Here is a 16,482-nt window from a genome sequence, read left to right as displayed (position 1 = left end):
GTAACACAGGTTCTCTTCCATTGACCTAGCACCCTTTAAAAAATTAGACTTTAAAAAATTAGACCTTGAAACTTTATAAATTCTAAATTTTACAACTTTCAATAAATTGTAAAACTTTTTAAAGCCTTGGAAAATCTTTTAGTAAGAAAGTAAAATAGCGTCAAAGTTGTAGGTCCCTACGTAATGGTTATGGAAGCTATGAAAAGTGGGTGGAGGGAAAAATAGTTACATATATGATACTGAATATGTTAAGTTGAATAACCTATTAGAAGTGAAACTTTGAAGACATTTATAGCCTATAAATGACCTATAATAATCAAACCTAAAATCTACAATTACATCGAAGATTAATTTCTCATGTTGTGAATCATGTAAATTTGTTGTGGAAACTTAAAAGTATGCCTCTAAAACACTGGTTTGCATGCCAAAAAGTGAAAAATAGTGAGTATATATGATGCAATTATGAATAAGAGCCGCATAGTGGGATGTCACTACTTATTTGTATATATGAACTGTGTGCATATAATTTTTAGTTTATTTGGTTGAAATGATATTTGTGAAGATGAAACTATTTGAAATAAAAGGCCATAGTATCCCTCTACCAAGGATTCCTGAAAACCATGAACTCTATGCTCTCACAAGGACATTTGTTGGATATATATGCTCAAAGAAAAGACCATCATTCTTTGGATTCAAGGTCTTTGCTACCTATTGAATGCATCTAGATCCCCAATAGTATGTATTTCCTTTTCTTTTAAGGCATAGTAGCCCTCCAAACAGGATTCCTCACAACCCGAGAACTCTCTACTCTCATAAGGACATTTGTTGGATATATATACTCTAGAAAAATACCATCATTCTTTGGATTCAAAGAGTTTGCCTCCAATTAAATTTCCATTTTTGAATTCTTTTGGATCCCTAATAATGATGTATTAGGTTGATATCAAGGATAATTTTAGGGGCGAATGTTCGCCCTTTGGCGAAATTAAGGGGTTTTAAATTTTTAGTGGGCGAATATTTTGTATCATAGTACATTTTTACAAATCACGTCAAATAGCCCACCTTATTTTAAGGGAGAGGGTAAAAAAGGTAAATTTAGCACTTGAAATTAGGAGTTACAACCTTCCATTCGCCCATTTTCAAGAATATGTTTTATTTAAGTGAATCCATTCGCCCATTTTCAAGAATAGGTTTTATTTAAGTGAATCCTATGGGCCAAATACCATATTTATAAAAGAGGTATGGTAAATTAATAAAAGTATAAATAAATGAGAGGTATGGTAAATAAATAAAACATTTTTTATATTTACTCCATAAGTCACCTGGTGTAAACAAATAAAAATATAAGTAAAGTGGAGGTATGGTAAATAAATAAAAATATAAATAAACTAGACGTATGGTAAATAAATAAAACCTCTTTTTATATTTAGTCCATAACCCTCGTTCTATTTACGAAGGCTCAAGAAAGAGGTTTTATTTAAGTGAATCCTATGGGCCAAATACCATATTTGTAACTGAGGTATGGTAAATTAATAAAAATATAAATAAACTAGAGGTATGGTAAACAAATAAAACATTTTTTTATATTTACTTCATAAGTCACCTTATATTTACGAACACTCAAGAAATGGGTTATATTTAGGTGAAACCTATGGGAAAAATACTATGGACTAGATTGCAATTAATACCATGCAAAAAACCATTATTAACCCTAATATTAGAATTAATAAAAATAAAAATGGCACATGGTATTGACCCATGGTATTCACCAAAATGGCACATGGTATTGACCCATGGTATTCACCAAAATGGCACATGGTATTGACCCATGGTATTCACCTGGAATGTGGCCTATTTAAATGGGGGAATTAAACCAGCATAGATCCATTTTTACTTCTCTAAGAGTTCACAATGCTAAGATTCACTAGGACTTTACAAGGTTTTATTATTTAGTGAAAGACTCGCCAAGATCTTACAAGATTTTATAATTGAATAAAAAATTCGCCATGCCTCGTGAGAGATTCGCCAAAAAATTATATATACATATTATATTATTGATAAAATCGCCTTCCATTTTTCCTATATACCATGGAGATTCGCCCATTTATTATATTTATAAATTTAGGGGGGTTATTAAAATTTTCCCTGGTTGATATAGCTCCATGTAACTGCAAGGATTTGTGGAAGAATTGTATGGATGTTTCCTCTCAATTCTTACGACTGACCAAAAATTATAATGTGGCTCATACATTTTTGTATATATCAAATGTTTGGCCACATATCGGGAAGCTCTCAGAAATCTGTTCACACAAGATCCAAGGTGCTACAGTTCTCTGTATTAAATTTACTTCATTACAAATATGCCATACGTACTTGTCATGTTTGTACTATCCTTCAAAATCTTCCCCATGAATGTATGGGGTGTTGAGACCAATATGTATATAACATGGAGTTAGAGGTTCTATGCTTATACATAAACATGAATGCCTTATGATTATTATTTATATAATGTATCAGAGTTAGAGTTATTACTGCATTTGAATAGGACATCCCTATGGGGTTTCACTCTAAATTAATAATGTACTATATTCTTAATAACTCTCTCCTAAGCAGATGATAGTCGTGTCCATTTAAGTTATATCAAATAGTTCACATTAACGGTACGATGTTATAACCCTTGAAGAGAAGACACCACATATTTATGTCAAGTTTTGTTAAAAAAAAATGTGGAATATTGATTAACATAGTATGACCCCGTTTAAGTAATTTGTCCATCCGAATATAAGTTTTAAGGTCCACTCAATGAGTTTAGTTGGTTCTTTGGAAAATCAACAATATATTTTCCAAGAACAAATATATTATCAACCTTTTCAAGTATTCATTTATAATTGAAACAACCGATCTTTGTTGAATGTGCTTGTAGATCAAAGGTTATTGAGGTTCAACACACATCTATAGCTAATTGATCTCTTAAGGTGAGAAAACCAGGATTCAGCATCCCCATTCCCCCTAAAGAACACAATAAAGAACCACACTACTAGAGCAACTAATACTAAATGTCTTCACAGTGGGAAGGAAAGTGAAAGAAGCTCTGGCCAGTCTAGCATGGAGGATGTCCTCCTAGCAGTTCAGGCAACTGAAATAGGATCCATATGCATTCACATGCCAACTTTTGATCATAGGGAAAAATAGTGATTGGTCGCATTACACTAAAGTCTCATTTTCCACTAAAGTAATTCACACCTCATCCCCGTTATAAGTTCACAGATCAAATATGAGGGAAAAACTTGAAGATTAGCTCCATGCAATCACTCCCAAATTTATATGTATCTGAGATGTAACATAGCTTTTCAGTATGTAACACTTCATTGTCTAAGTTTTCATGATGAGCTTGTTACAAATGGTAATGAAAATGATGCCTCATTATATAGCCTATAAAAGGACCAGTAGTAAATTCATAAGATCAATTCCCACATAAATTTTCATCTATAACAGGTAATTATATCATATTTAAAGGCTAGGATTAATGTGTCCTTAATTAATTGTATTGAGTAGGAAAAGTTTGTCTTTGGGAATTATTAATCATAATGAAAGCTAACCTAATACTTGCTGTTTAGGTACATAACAATTGGGTTCAAACTTATTCTTGTCTTGTTCACCCTGTTCTAGGTGAAAGAAAGTTAATCAACATAATCACAAGCATTGATATATTAATGAGCATTGGCATGTAATCAGTTATACCTTTTTAATATGGAGTATAATCACATTTTACTCTAGGAAAACATTGATAACACCACTTTCTTTGACAAAAAATGGAATTTTTTCTATTTATCCAGCATATTCAAGCAACCAACCACAAATTTCTTTAATAGAGTAGGAAATGATTTCTATGTATCAAGCATATTCAAGCAACTAACTAACCATGCAAAAAGAGTAAGAACCTTTAGTTATTGTGAAGCATTATCTCAAAAGATTTGAAATGTGATAGAAAACTATAAACACAAGTCATATATACAAAGTAGTTGTAATATTGAAGACTTGATTAAGATATATATTTAGAAGAAATTCTATATTCATATTTATCACCACCATGGAGGAGACTCTTGAGAAGGAGATCTCATTTGAAACGAAAAATGGACCAAACCATCAATAACCCTTGGTAATTGTTTAACTTTTTTTCAATGAGGTTTTTATTTTTTACTTATATTCTTAACTTAAAAAATGGTTTTGTTTTTTTTTTCTTAAATAACACACACACATATATATCTATATATATATATATATATATATATATATATATATATATATATATATATATATATATATATATATATATATTGTTCATTTGTTTGTTTGTTTGTTTTTTGTTTTTTTTTCCATTTTTACAAGTTAATTTTTATTTTTGTTTTTTACATTCTTATGGTTTTTTATTTTTTGTTTTTTAAATATTTTTATATTTTATTTAATTTTGTCTTGAATCATCCCCTTGTCACCCATGGCCGGTTAAGCCTTGGAGTGGTTGGGGATTTTTTTTTTTAAGTTTTTAATTTTATTTTAATGTTGTATTTTATTTTTGTAACTTTTTTATTTTTCTCATTTTTTAATTTTTAATTTTTTATTTTTTCATTTTATTTTATTCATTTATTTTTTACTTTTACTTTTTTTCAATATTTGAATTTTTGTTTTCATATATATATATATATATATATATATATGATTTTTAGGGTCCGTGTCGATGCTTGTCTAGCAACCCGATCCGATTATGTGCAATTTGATAGTTGATTTTAAATTTTTCGTTATAATGAATCGAGTCTTTTCCACAATGTGTTAATTTCATAGTTGGTCTTTAAGTTTTCATTACAATGGCTTGAGCTCACCTACACTGCGTCTCAATTTGATAGTTGATTTTTTAATTTTTTTGCAAGGTATCAAGTTGTCTTAGGCTAAGATTTTATAATCCTTATACATATTAAAAAAAAAAATTACTCTTGATATAATAACTCTTTCATTCAGGTTCTCGTTTTAAAAATTTTAGTCATACAAATTTTCCATAATGTCATGCTTGAAATATTTTGAAAACTTAAGATTGTTTTGTAGTCATAATCTTTGGTTTTAATTCCATGGTTGAAAAATTGTCAAGATTTTAATGTTTTTCTAAGTCGTGATATTTTATCTTTAATGCTATTGTTGAAAACAGTTATAAGTATTTTTTATTAGTACCATGCTTGAAAATTGTTGGAATTTTAAGGTTTTTCAAAGAAGTGATATTTTAAATTTAATGTCATGCTTTAAAATCATTGGAATTTTAAGGCTTTTCAAAGACATGATATTTTATCTTTAATGTCATGCTTGAAAATCGTTGGAAATTTAAAGATTTTGAGACTCATAATATTTTATTTTTAACGTCATTATTAAAAAATATTGAAATGTACCCTGAAAAAAAGACCTTATTCCAGCATCAACACTTTTCGATTTCAAGGTGTTTTTGCATCAAATAAAATGGATTTTATTGTTTTCTACTGTTATTTTTAAAAAATATTGAAAAATTACTCTGGAAAAAAAAAAAAAAAAAAAAAAAAAGATGATGCAAAATCAACACTTTTTATTTTTGGGTTGTTTTTTTCATGTTTTTTTGGGGTTTTTTGGCTTGAGTACCCATTTTGAGGTAATAGTTCTCATTTGATCAATAAAAAAAAAACTATGTTTCATACGGTATGATTCATAAATTGTTATGGATTTCCCAATCAGGGTGTGAGCTAGATCCTATGGGTATGTCCTTGCCCATTGTTTAACATGAAAATCCCGAAGCAATCTTATGTCACCCTCCACATGCATGAAGAACATGGATAGGTGGTGGTGCGCATGCAGAGTTTTAATGTCGACCGTGAAGGTCGCAAATACATTAACAAATTGGTGCCTTTCAGTTTCTTCCTCACCATGTTTGGTAAGTTTCTTGTCTGTGTGCTCCATTTGATTAGGATCTGGTCTGAGCTGCTCATCATCCCGGGGAAGGTGTCCACCGAGAAGTTTCATCGAGCACTTGTTCAGTTTCTTTTAGTTGAAGGTTCTTGTTATCGGTATGTTTTCAATCCCAATTCCTTTATCCTTGCTTCTATGGATCATCATCTCTATTTGTTGGTCCCTAGGGAGAATGGTAAATATTAAATTGGTGGGTGTGGAAGGAGATAGATCTGGAATTCTTCATGGTTAGGTCAGATCTGTGTGAAGAGTCTCGTGTTTACCGTGTTCTTGTGTCAATGGTCGATGGAATTTGGTTATCGCGCATGGGTTTGCGTGGGGTATCGCCTATGGTTCACTCACGGTTTTGTGACTCTCTCTACCTTTGACGCACAAGATTTTTGTTTGAAATGAATATATGTGAGCTTAGCTAGAACCTTCAGGGTTTTGGTCAGTAGAAAATTATGTTTGCAATTACACGTCCCGACTTAGTGGGCACAGTTGGAATAATGTGTGGCTCGAGGCCTTGGTTCCCTCATGGTTTCCTGTTGATAACATGTGCTTGATTTGACTCTTATTTTCGTTCCTGACCTCTTATATGATTTCGTTGGCAAGTGCCCTGGTCTAGCACGACCCCCGATAGCTTCTTGCCTTTGAGTATAGACATTTTCCGAGCATGCTTCCATACACATCGTTAGTCAATCATCTACCTCACAAGTTCATCAGCAAAATGGCTGGTGTCACCTCTGGGAAAGGAAAGACCGTTCAGGGAACCCGTGGCTGAGGTAGATAGAGGAAATCATCACATGTGACTAGTCATCCCAGTTCATCAGGGGGGACAGTACGTGGGTGTAATTTGGCCTCCCAGATCATTAATGAAGTGACCCAAGCCTACCATTTGGGCAGTTATTCCCCAATCAGACAAATCATTGCAGAATGGGAAGAGGAGATCAACCAAAAAGGAGAAATTCTGGAAATCGATTTGGAAGATTGGAAAAATTTGGTGCCAGACCCTGGACATACTTGAGGAAGATCCACCCAATACAAGCAAACAATTCACTATATTGGATGATGAAGAGCCTTCTGGCTAAAGCTTTGGAGAATTTCCCAATAGGCATGCCTATGTCATCCTAGGGGCACTCGAATTAGAGTAAGGAGTTTCAGAAAATCCAATTCTAACTCTAGCGAGAAAATGGCTACCTCAACCACATCAAGTAGCATATCCCATGCATCCTTCACACTAAGATGTCACGGTCCAGTGTGAAGGACCCTGCTCCTCTTAAATTAGTTGATGATGAATAGTGTGATGACGCACCCCTTGCTTTAGTGTTTGTATGCAGTATTTTCATACTTTTCAGAATTTTTTCAGTTATGTTTATAGTTATCTAGATTGTAGGAAGTATAAGGACACTCAAACATATATAGTATCGTTGGCTAGAGTCATTATCTTTTGTTTTTGGATGGATTTTCATGCTGTTAGGTGGCCAACAGACTTGGTTTCCCAATGGGAAAGTTGAGGCCACCTAATCATATGAAATGTGGATGTAACTTGCTTCTTTTTAACAGAAAATTAATAGAAAGGACCTACCAAGCTAAAAAATAGAAATAAAATTGTTATATGTATTCTATTGGATAAATCATCACAACAGATATACTAAAATATATGTTTAAAAATATGAAATCTATACTATGAGAATTAATTTTTCTTTATATTTCTCGATTTGTTAATTATTGTGCTATTCTCATATATGCAATATATGGAATATTGAAAATAAAGAATAGATAAAAGACAATTATTCATACCCACAATAACACAAGATATCACCTAGGAAACACTTAAGAGAAAACCTATTTGGAAAGTGAGTTTAATCTCCTCTCACTTTCTTTTAATGATATATGTGAGTACAAATAAATGAGACTTGTGTACTATATCTGCGTATATATTTCAATATATGTTTAAAATAAATATTCAACATAAATCGAAAAAAAACATATAATTGTATAAAAATAATTAATTAATAAATAAATTACATTTCATTGTGCGATATTAAATAGGAAGAACATTGTAAATAGAAATATATTATTCAAAATATTTTAAAAGTATGATATGGATTTTCATAATGACTAAGAATATTGTAAATACAAATATATTGCTATAATGTCATGATATGTATAATTTTGTTCACAATGAAACAAAAAAATTCCAAATAATATCCATTATGATCAGACACAAAAATCAAATCAGGCACAAAAATATTTTGATTATTATCAACATTTATTAACCATATATTTATATAACTATTATAATCTTTAAAACACTAGCGACAAACCATTATTTTATTAAAAGAACCCAATAAAACCAAATGGCACCTACAAGTAATCATTGAGGGAGGAGGGAGGAAGCCACAGTCATATTGGCCAAGTCTTTTTCAATTGGCCTTGGCTTTAGTCTAGAAGATGTGGTATAATAATTAATCATTAGGTGGCAAGTTTGGTCCTCATGAGTGCAATTCTAGGTACAATTTTTTAATACTTCGGAATTAAAGCCTTGGTTTACAGTGTGTGAGCATATGCACTATCTCGCGCATGCTTGTTCCGTACATAGGTTGTTCTTGTAAGCATATTAAAGCCACAAAGAACATATAAATGGACTCCTCCATTGGGAAGTCGCTCAACTTCGTATCTATGATCTCGATAACTCTTCCTCCCTCTGACCTCATCTTCTTCTTCACCCAACAGGCAAGGTTCACACCCTCTTCAAATTCGCATTCTCCCACTGATCGTTTGCCCGTAATTAGCTCAAGAAGAACCACTCCAAAGCTATATATGTCACTCTTCTCACCCACTTTCAAAGTGTATGCATACTCTATCAATTCAATAATTATCACAAAGATGATTCTCACATAAAAATAGTAAAGGCATCACTTTCCCCTGTTAGAAGTTATTTACGATATCATCTTTTAGGAGGCAATTTTCCATTTATTTTTAATGGTCATTTGATGGAAAATATCACTTCGATAAAACCGATTCATTATTAGAAGAGGAAAATCATATTACTAAACTTCTTGAGAAGCACGGGGAATATTTGTTTGTGTTATATTCTTTCCACGACTAGCCCATGTAGTTAATCGGGGGCTTAGAAGGGGGGCGGAGCCTCCCCTTCATTGAGCCGATTGCGTAGTAGCGGGAATCATAGGGGTTTTGAGGGTGCAGGTAACCCCACTCTATGGGGTCTGGGGCAGCGCCCCAAAAAATTTTGGTTTTGGACCCTATGTTAGTTGGGCAGACCTTCCTATGGTTTTGTGCAGGATTTTCGCACATGGTTTTGGATGTGATGGTTTTCGGTCCATGGTTTTGGATGCGATGGTTTTCGGTCTATGGTATTGGATGCTTCATCATGTATAAATATGTATTGTAACATTGAAACAAAAATAATGAAAAATCAAGCTGGTAGTCCCGGTTTTGGGATCCAGGGGAAAATCTTTGTGTATATGTGTTTTATGTGTTATGCTCTCACATTGTTTATTTTTTGTGTTTTATAATTCGTATGCAGGTAATTTCTGTATGGGGTTAAAACCTACATTTGGTATTAGATCTGTTTTGGCTTCAAGGGGATGCCTTTGTTGCTGAGGGGTTTCGCTCGGGCTTGTGGTAGACCTTGTTCAGTGGGAGATTTGCGGGATCAATTCTGGTGGTGAAAAAAGATGGCGAGCAATGGAAAGATAGAGATTGAGAAATTTAATGGTCAGAGTTTTGAGTTATGGAAATTCAAAATGGAGGATCCGTTGGTGGATAAATATCAGTGGGTTGCAGTAGATCCAAGTACTAAACCAATGAGAGTGTTCGATGAAGAATGGAAGAAGTTGGATCAGAAGGCTAAGAGCACAATACAATTGTGTGTCTCAGATTCAGTATTGTTGAAGGTATTAGGGGAAGCTACGGCAAAGGCTTTGTGGTATAAGTTAGGGACTTTGTACCAATATAAGTCTCTGCTGAATAAACTGTTCCTACAGGAAAAGTTGTATAACCTGATGATGAAAGATGGAGACTTGGTGACAGAACATCTGAACATATTTAATACTGTGGTAAGTCAGTTATTATCTGTTGATATTAAAGTTTCAAATGAAGATACGTTCATCAGTTTGTTGTGTTCTCTCCCAGATTCATGGGATAGTCTGGTTATTGTAATAGGTAGCAATGCAACTGCCTTGCAATTTGATGAAATAGTCTCACCCTTGCTGACCGAGGAAATGAGACGGAAAAATATGGAGAGCCAGAATGGTGATGCCTTGTTTGTACGAGGACAGTCCCAAAACAAAAACAAAAATAAGTCATTGAGTGAGAGGTATAAATCTAGAGGGAGATCTAAATCTCTAGGAAAACTTGTAAATGTGGTGTGCTGGAAATGCGAAAAGGAAGGGAAGTACAAAAGGGAATGTAAATATAAAGCTCCTGATAAAGGAAATGGATCTGATGATTCTCCTTCTGCAGAGGCAAAAACCACCTCAGATGAAGGTGGGGATGTGTACTTGGCTTCTTCAAGTACACATGTAGATCACGAGGCATGGTTGATTGACTCAGGTGCATCATTTCACTTCACTCCCCATAGAGAGTGGTTCTGTGATTATGACAAATATGATGGTGGTGATGTCTTCTTGGGGGATGACAGGAAATCTAGAATCGTTGGTCATGGAAAAGTAAAGCTGAAGTTGCAAGGTGGAAGGGTTAGAACACTTTCGGGTGTTCTGCATATTCATGTATTAGCTATAAATCTGACACAAGGGATGCCTTGACGTTGTTGGTCTCCTTCGACGTATCTGAGTTCCAACACTTCTGCTAGCACTTCATGGATAGCCCCAACAATAGAATTTTAAGGCCTCTTTCCCTATAGTTTCAAACCAAACCAAAAACACATTATTATCCCTCAAACATACACTAGAAAGCTATTATCTCTTGAGTTATCTCTTGAGTTTGTTTCTCTCATCATGGGAGAAGGTATTATCTCTTGAGTTTGTTCCATCCTAATAGGGGAAAGGAGCCCAAAATGACTTCCTCAGCTTAATTCGGCCCAAGCATCTACCAGACTTCCATTACGAAGATTCTAGACATGGAAGCTTCAACTCCATATTTAAAAAACCTTCCAAAAGAGGATCGATGCGACTGGGAAAGGGCTCAGTCGCTCTGTATAGTGCGAGGGCTAGTTTTAATCTCTGAAAATCGGTGTGAGAAGGAAAGTGGTCAGTAGCGCGGTCTTGTAAATTGGGATAAAAGGAAGATTCTTAGGAAATGATGCAAAGGGGAATTATTCTGCTCATGAAGAGGGACATACTGGGAGTTTCTTCATGATGGGAAAGCATGTCGGGTTCACTGTATATGTCCTCCAGGATTGTGGACGGGGAGTATAGGGACAGCGACAAAATGTTGTGTAACAGATGCCCCCTAAAGCGTGAAGGCAAAGCTAGAGTCACAGGTGAAATTCTTTATAAGTGGAAGCAGGGAACCAGAGTCTGTCATCAGAAAACCTGCAAGCAAGCATAGATACATATACACCATTGAAAACTCTGAATAATGATACATGAATCGTGGCATGGATGTAGACATCCAGAGAATGATCATGTAAATGGATCCAAGGCATGGGCACAACCATCCAATAGAAAGAACCATAATGAAACCAAGGTATGGTCTCAATCATCCATATGAAAGAGACATGTATATCAACATGATCATGTCACATCACCTCGCAACCTAGACCTGTGTAATATGAGCCCAAGGTCTTGCGCTGTAAATGACCCGATCAAAGTACAAATCCTAACATGTGAATGAATGTGTTGAAGTCAAACATGCTAGAAAATCACTTTATTATTGGACAATGATGTGAACCGCTAACAATGACAGTGGCTCTCAAGGTACCGACAACACAGTTCACTGAATGTGAATAAAGGAACTGAAGTCAAACACCCATGGAATCATTCAATCGAAGGCCAATGATGAGAACCTATCGTCGAGTGCGAAGAACTTACCATTGAGGCATGCAAGATCTAAGGTACTGGAAAGGATTTTCTAGATCAATTTCCTCGATAATGAGCTGAAGTCGATAGGAAGTGATCTGCCAAAGGAATTTCATAATGAATCCTTCACCATCGACACAAAATGGGAACATAATGAATGAGAGTAATCCAAGATGATCATATAATGTACAGGTAGGAAGACTTCTCTTGAACATATGGATGACACGAATCCAAAGTTTGGCAGCATTTGACATCATAGGATCAAAGGTCATGGTGATGTGGCAGAGATCATATGAGAGGTTTAAAATGGATAACCCAAAACCCAGGGAGACAAGTGATAGAGTGAGGATGTCCCAAAACCCGACACGAACAACTGATGAGTGCCAATGTTCAATAGCGATAGGTTGCCTCAAGTGGATACAACTGATGAAATACTTCCAATTTTCCCTCACCATTTCTGGCGAGTACCCCAGTTATTTTTATACAATCTTGACGGTGATAACATATGCTTGTAATATAATTCCATCCTTCAGATGAATGCGACCTAGTAAAATTAATGAGCCCTAGGAAGGAGAAGCTCATGTTCATCATGGTGACAAATCCGATGTAGTTTAATGTTTTAATGAGTCTGACAATGGTGTAACTCAGTATCTTTTTCATGTTTAGAGAGTTTGTAAAAGACACGGAAAACAAAATTTTGCATGGTCCCTATACATTTGTGTCTCTCGAGCCTGAAAAGGTGGAAAATCATACTTGAGAGAACCTCTTGACCATTTCAATCAAGGAGTACCTTTTTCATAAATAGTTTATCCGAGCCCAAAAAAAGGGTAAATGTGTCTTGGGTAAGCGACCTTTCGTAGCCTTTAACGGGTTCAAAAATGATAAGAGCTCGACAATCTTTTCATGTTTTAAGAGTCGGAAAAGAGTTGAAAGGAGACCCCCTATTTTTATTTTCTTTTAACGAGTCAAAAATGGAAAAATACTCGGCGATATTTTCATTTTTTACAAGTCAAAAAAGAGCTTAAAGGTGACTCGTCCTCGAAGAACGAGTGGTATAAAGGGTAGCAACTGGTTCCGGTAATGACTGAACTGCTCAAAACATGTAATGGTCAAGAGGTTGGCTAATAAAACCACTCATCACTGTGGTTCCTCAAGAAAGGAAAAACAACCAAGTGAAATCATATGATCGGCCAAAGAGATGGTGACAATGGAATAAAACAACCAAGGCTCATCTAGCAGAAATCAACTAATTAAAATGGCAATCACAAGATGTAAGTTGGGCATGGGTTCATTTTTACACAAGCTTGAACCATGGAGAACTCTGCTTGGATTTAGTTTCATGTTTACACAATCTTGAAATGAAAAACTATGCTTGAGATAAGTTGGCATGCCCCCAGCATAATGATTCAAATCGAGGTACAAGCCCCCCAAGCTTCATTTCATTCAATTCGGTGAATGGAATGAAGGTTCACTTTCGAGATCCAGGAAATACTCGACTGGGATTTTACGATATCTTAATCAAAGACTCGATTTGGAAAAGGGGGGTGCTTCATTTTTTAATGAGGTTGACACAGTAAAAGAACTATCCTCGAGACCCTTGTTTCATCTTTTAACGAGGTTGTCACAAGACAAGGAACCATCCTCATGACTCCTTGTTTCATTTGTTAACAAGGTTGACACAAGACCAAGAACTACCCTCACGACGCCTGTTCATGACCCATAAGAGAAAATGGCTCCTAAGAGGTATTCACCATGCTCTGGGACGAATACATGTCATTTGGTACCAAAGATAGATCGGGTTCCAATGCCACCAGTACATAATGTACAATACCATCGGTGTGACCATCAGAAGATTTAGAGATGAAATGGGTAGCCACGTAATTGACTTGTGGCAGGGAAGGTACTGCTTGCAAAAAAACGCTGATAGGGGACGATGGTTGCAAAGGAGGCGCCTGGTGACTAGTGAATGACAGTTGATAAACAGCCATCACTCTCCCTTCGTGTAGAAAACAAACCACATGAAAAAGTGAATAAACAAGAACTCCCATGACATAAACATAGTCATGTCCAAGGATAATATTGAAATCTAAGGGACCTTGGACTACAATCACATCTATATAGACGGTCTTCCCTTCCAAAGTAATAGGGAACTTCGGAAGGATCCCCAAGGGTTGAATAGTTACCCTGTTGAAAGCCAATAGATTCTGAGTGACAGGCACAAGCTATGGGGAGCCCAAAGCTTGCCATGTAGTAGAAGACATGATGCTAATAGACGTGCCTTCATCTAATATAGTGCCTTTTAATACTATATTATAAGCTTGTATTTTTATCTGGAAAGGCACATAAGATGGGATGTGGAAAGCAGTCAATTGACTCCAATCAAAATAGATGACATAACTACTTGATGGGGTATCATATGATTTCCCCAATTCTCTACAGGAATAGGAGAAGGAATATACTGAAAAACCGGGACAAGAGGGTCACTCTTAGATTCATGAGAATTTGAGGAGATGAGAAGAACATGAGGAGTATGATCACCACTCTCTTCGAGAACAAAGTGAAAAACTGAAGGCAGAGCCAATTCGACACTCTTTTTGACCAATGGTTGGTAAGGAATAGACACAAGAGAGTCATGCTTAGGAAGAGCAGGCTGGGTAAAAGATGAATCCAAGTTAATCTCTTTACCAACTAGGAGAGGGTTAGAAGAAAACCTTTGATTACCAACAGGAAGTTGGGGTTGGGGAGCTGTAAGGTTTTCCAAAATTTTAAAATCTTTATCCATAAGAGGACAAAGGTGAAGAAGGTGATCTCCTTCACACAACCTACAGGGAAATCGAATCTTCCCTTTCTTCTTACCATCATTAACCGAGAGTGTAGCATCGACATGATCTCCAGAGGTCGATGGGGATGGTCGATCCAGATTTTGAGACCATACCTCTAAAACTCTGGGAATTCCAGGACAATCTCGAAGGAGATGGTCACCCTTACACATCTTGCAAGGGCATCTGACCTTCCGTGGAGGATCTAAAGGTTTGTCGACAGGAAATGCATTTAGAGCAACAACTGCACACTTAGCCTCTCGCTTATTAGACTTATTTTTCTTCATCATCTTCTTCTTCTTCTTAACCTCCTGGTTACTGGATTTCAAACTTTCACCAAGCAAAGTAGAAGAGGAGGGTGAAGAAATAGGGGAAGAAGGCGAGGGGTCAACCTTAGAACCATCATGACGTGATTCGAACAAAGGAGACGTTTGGATAGGAGTCGGGATGCTCAAGACCACCAAGGTCGAAAAAAAAAAGACAGGTAGACCAATGGTTAACCCAGGAAGGGACAATGTTGCCATATAAGGAGCCCCAACACTTCCAAAAGAAGGAAAAGGACCAGGATTCCCATCCAGTGCGAACCCTTGACTAGTAGTCTCCGAAAATGTTTCCATTGGAATCAAACCTAAAGAATTACTAAGGAAGATAACTTTACCAGGAATATTTCGTGGGAAGTTATTTTTAAAACAATGAAACAAAACTTTTCCATTTCATGTTTTAAGAGTCGAGAAAAGGGAAAGCTGACTCTAGTCACTTTCGGAGTTAACAAGCCCGAAATGAAAAGTGCTCGATGATCTGTCAAAATTTAAAGAGTCAAAAAGACCAAAATAACTACTCTAGATGATCTAGGCAAAAAGGATTACGAGGTAATCATGAACTACAGAATACCTCCCGACGAACCAAGAAGTATGGGTAGGAAATCTCCCCGAATGTTATGTTCGGTGTATCACGTTTACAAGTCAGCAGACTTTGGTTCCTATGGATAAAGGATTGCAAACCAAGTGGGGTCTCCCTTTATATACGCGACAATACGGGGAGCACAAGTTCGTACTAGCGTTGTCTAATTTCGAAGTGAATGACAGTTGCTAGGTTTAAAGATGTCGGAACACGTCTCTAGTCTAGACCTCTAAATATAAGTGTTAAGTTTCAATGCTTCCTTAGGTTAATTCAATATATTTTAATGGTTGATCTTGAATTAAATTTCAATTACAAGGCCCTACCGCTGTCAACTGAGAAAACTCCTACATGCAGCTATATGAGAAAATAAATCTTTGTCTTCGATGAAAGTTAACACTAATTGAGAGATATAGAACACACAATCAATGCAACAATCAAAGAATAAAATATTTCACTAATAAATATCCTAAATGCATTGAATCTTACTATCGAATGCACTTCAACTAGTCCTTTCAACATTAAAGAGAATTCATTTCTTTTCGAATGCAAATGATGATGTGACTCTAGTCTTCAATGATGCTAGCTAATGTAACATATTGATTCAGAAAACTAGAATTGTGTATTTTTCAATGAAATGACGGAATAAATCTTTCACAAACACTTCTCACTTCAATGAAACATTTCCAATACAATAAATCACAAGGAAACACAAATCACAAAAGAGAATTCCTTTCAAACCAGTGAAGCAAAAATCCAACCAATAACAAGATGAGCAATGTGATCTACACTCAAAAAGA

Source organism: Pinus tabuliformis, chromosome 4_2 (assembly GCF_031772625.1).
Source record: "Pinus tabuliformis cultivar Carrire ecotype Pingquan chromosome 4_2, CPIR1, whole genome shotgun sequence".
Lineage (NCBI taxonomy): Eukaryota > Viridiplantae > Streptophyta > Pinopsida > Pinales > Pinaceae > Pinus > Pinus tabuliformis.
Note: the sequence above shows the minus strand (reverse complement) of the source record.